At 40.8% G+C, this 4,399-nt stretch overlaps 1 non-coding gene across 1 annotated transcript; it reads right to left on the minus strand.

Annotated features, from left to right (window-relative positions):
- Positions 1 to 208: 208 nt before the first annotated feature.
- On the minus strand, positions 209 to 392 carry LOC147708126 (U2 spliceosomal RNA). The gene has a single exon (XR_015297103.1). It is a non-coding gene; the product is annotated as a U2 spliceosomal RNA (small nuclear RNA).
- Between the last annotated feature and the right edge of the window lie 4,007 nt (positions 393 to 4,399).

The raw sequence follows: 4,399 nt of genomic DNA on the forward strand, positions 1-4,399 counted from the left end.
AAAATAATATGCTTAGACATAGTATAACTATTTTTTGAATTTGTATGTGTGCTGCATAGTGCTGTACACATGCAGAGTTGAAATGCAGAGTTTTGAGAAAAGAACAGGACAGGAACAACAATAAAATGAGGCACATACATCACTCACTCATTCTACCAATCACATACTCACTCACAAACCGATACATTCATATTGATTCAACCAACTAGAACCGCTCATCAACCAGACAGAAAAAGCGCCTACTGCAATACCAGGTTGATGCGTGGAGTGGACAGAGCAAGCTCCTATTCCATCTCCCTGTTCCAAAAATCAATTTAATATATGGTCCCCAGATAGAGGACTTGTCAGATATTAAACTGATAGGCGCTTTTTCTGTCTGGTTGATGAGCGGTTGTAGTTGGTTGAGTCAATATTATTGTTGTTCCTGTTCCTGGGCTGATGTTACATGCACTATATGTAGCCCTCATGCAATGAATTATGTTTTTTTTTACTTTGCACATTTGATAGAGATTTCTCTATAAATATAAATGACAATAAAATAATTTAAATACAATTAGCTGTTCTGTGGGCATTCTATATTCTTGGAACTTTTTAGTTCTTCACATTATCGGGAACTGCCCTTTCATGTTGTTCTAACCACCCCAGGAATTCCCCATGCATGCAAAGTAGCTCCAAGTAGCACAAAGCGCTACTTTGGGTTACTTCATGTCTATTTTCTAATGTAAATCGCGGGTTGCACTAAAAAGAAAATCCCAAAACAGCACTTTGTGCAGATTTGCGCTACTTCTATGACGCAAATCCCGGCAGAAGTGTTAGTATATCTTCCCCATAATACACTTATCGCCTCATTCCCCACAGATTTTAGAAATCACAAAAGAAGTGATAGCATCACAAATAACATCTTCCGGCATGCCAGATTATCAAACAGGCTGTAGACCTAAACAGGGCCGTACAGGGTACAGCAACCAGCGCTGGCAGATAGCTGCTCGACCAGCCCTGAGAGCTAAGGGGTGCGGGGTGGTAGTAAGAAGCACTTCTCCCGTTTTTGTTATAGGGGGCCACAGCATCCTATTCCTAACCCTACCTGCCTCTCACAACTCTTGAACTCCTCCACTGTCCTTATCAACCCAGTAAGCCTTACATCAGCACTGCTGGACCTACAAACTCCAAGGGGCTCCACTTGCTGCCTGGCCTCTGGGTGTTCCTGCATCTTGTACTCATCCATGACCCTAAAAGAGAACGAGTTGACCTTTTGCTGGGTCTTGATGGCTTCTTTCTAACCTGGACCAAATGGAAGCAATGGTCTCTGTTTTCTGCCTCTGTTTTTTTGCCTGTAAAAAAGACCATGATATTCCATCTTCTACCCAATTATATATTTTAAGCTGGGTTTCACCGCTTGAAAGAGAGAAAGCGAAAGCACAGTCTACCAAGAATAAGCTTGTCCACCCTTGGTCAACAAGAGCTTCCTTTCACAAATTCCTGAAACTATTTGTCAACATTCTTCTTTCAGAAGGCCAGTGTGCAAAGCAATCACTGTCACTCACCAACCTCTGTTGAATCAGTAGTTAGCACATCCAAGCATGAGCCTCCGCTGTTTGTCAGACAAGGATCCAAGCCCACCTCAGTCACTAGTTTAGGCGTTGATGGCAGACAAACTCAGAGAGAATACAACAGCAAGAAGAGATCATGCTGGCATAGGGCCACTTTTGGGAGGTCTGCTTTGGTTACTATTAATCTTAATAGTTTCCAGACCACATATACTCTATCAGTATTTAGATATTAAGCCTAAGTGTGTGGTGAAAGGTCCAATATTGATTCACAAACAGCAGATAAAACCCTAGCCCTAGTCCGCCCCTCTTTCCTCCCTCAATCACACATTCCAATTCTAATGTCATCACTTAATTGAGGCAAACAATTATGAAGGTGTTTTTAGAGTTTGAAACTTACAGGCTTAGAGGGACTTGTATATAGGCGAGGTAGAAGTAACTCTGGAGAGGTATAGATCAATCAGATATATAACATTGTGTGAAAACATAAAAAGGGCACAGCAACTGGAGTTGTTGGATGGAATGTAAGAGACATACTCTGCTGGTTGAAATGGTCATCAAGTGTGTTGCAAGATGTAGACCACTGAAATATAATCTTAGTGTTTACAATGAGAGGGAAAACAGAAATAGCAGAAACAGTCATTTAAATGGCATCTTTGCATGTCTTTAAAGCGCAGGAGGAACATTTCAGAGTACAAGATTGTGAAGGTGGGGTTGAAAGGGGTAGAGCATCACAGCCATTTTGGAAAACCTATATGTTAGTTGACCTCTATTTCCCTGTTCTCTTCCCCCGGACATCGTATATGCCTCACAGCAGGGCTAAGCAAGTCTCCATTAGTCCAAGAACACAGAGGGTATTTATAGCTGGAGCCCCAGGGTGTTGTGTTCCTCAGGTGTTATTTGCTGGTAAACTTCTAACAGCAGACATCAGACCCAACTCAAAACACTGTGTGTGTGTATGCTTGTATCTGTGTACGCTCTCTTGCGCGTATACATATGCCTGCATTTATGTGTGCGCACACGTGCCAAGCTGATGTTGCCCCGGATCAAAGGAAATATGAGGTATCCACTGCCTCTTGGTAAACAAGACCACCAATGGTTTTTGCCCATACTCCATCGGATAAAAACATTTAGAAAATTATCAGAAACACTGGAAAATATGTAGGTTGGAAAAACGAGGTTTCCTCCCTCTAGATTCTGTATCAGATAATACCAGAACTTGACGAACAGACAGGTTAATGCAAGAAACTCATACTATGGACAACAAGAATGACCAAACAGAATTATGGAATGTATTGCCTACAAAGGATAATGTAAGGTCTGGTGTCAAAAATTAGAGAGTAACACTTTAGACCTGGGTCTAAACAGTGTTAATTCAGAAAACCTTTAATACTTGAACCATTGGAGTGGTCTTTTTGCTTACTTTTCCCTGTCAGAAATGTTATGTTGGAATGACCACAAGGCAGATTAAGATCGGGAGACAGAAACACATGAGAGCAATTATGAAAGGCACTCCGACAAGTAATTTGGGGACCCATTTCGTGATAGATGATATAGTGCTGAATCCTTTGTGTGGGCAGTAATGCAGAAAATATCTGAGAAGAACAAAACATTGAACAGCCAGTCTTCTAACAGTGAAATTTCCGGTTTGATACAGATATTACAGGTCTGTATGACTGTGGAATGGTTGAGACTAATGTGATCTCACAGCAGTGAGATCTAACTGTGTCTATGTCTTTTATATGAGTGAGTTATCTCAAAGAGTTTATTTACACCACAGAAGAAGACTCATATAAGCTTTGACCTTTCAACATCTGCTACTTATATTTGATAGGGGTGTTTATCGGTACAGGATCTCTATCTGCTCTTCTTAACATTAAATATGATACCTTGGGCAGTTAAAATAGCACGGATTAACTATTTTTACTTTGCATAATTGCTTTTGCTTAGAAATATGTGTAGTTCGCAGACTCTCACTGCTTATGACACAAGAACGTATTTTTTTTATATTTACCAAACATACTACATTTGAACATGGTAGCCTTTTAATCTCTCGTTTTCCAGTCATTTCGTTCTATATTAGCTGTGGACAGGGCCGGCTTTTGGGCAGTGCGACCAGTACATCTTCACTGGGCCCTAACCAATGGAGGGTGGCGCTGACCTCAGGGGGTGCGCTGTGATTAGCAATAACTTATGATTGGAAAGACTAGGGGCATTTTTGCCCAGTGGTAGTGAGAGAATCAGAGGAGGAGGTCATGGGGGTGGGGGGTGCCAAAAATGATTAACGCACCAGGCGCCACCAGTGCTAAAGCTGTCCCTGTGGATATAACTGTCTGTGCATGCTTCCTGCTTTGTTTCAGAATTAAAAGGTTTATAGACTTTCATCGCATTCATTATGGATGCTCATTATAAAGCTTGTATGAAAAATGTAAATTTTGTGATATGTGTCAGATCCTTTCCAGTTGTGTTTTTTTATAGAAAGATACATTGTCTTACCCTCTCTTACATTGTACTTCATTCAAGATGGCAGCCACATTAACTTTTTTTGTATCGCTTTTGAGTAGGTGGCTCCACATGCATTAATTCTGTGTGCAGGTGTTTTTTGATTTTTTTAAAGCTGACACATTGTATCTGCACTAGTATTGATACACCTAGGAGACAGTGGGGAAGCATTTTCGGGCTCAGCATACTAATATTTACTTTGTCCAGAACCATACTACGTGCAAAGGCTGAAATGATTTGCTGATGTGATTTTCTAATGAGCGCTCCATATTATGTATTTCTCCCATAGATAGTCGTGAAGTTCCACTGAAAATGCTTGCCTCTTAACCAAGGCTAATAGGTATATAATA

Source organism: Lissotriton vulgaris, chromosome 6, assembly GCF_964263255.1.
Source record: "Lissotriton vulgaris chromosome 6, aLisVul1.2, whole genome shotgun sequence".
NCBI classification, from domain to species: domain Eukaryota; kingdom Metazoa; phylum Chordata; class Amphibia; order Caudata; family Salamandridae; genus Lissotriton; species Lissotriton vulgaris.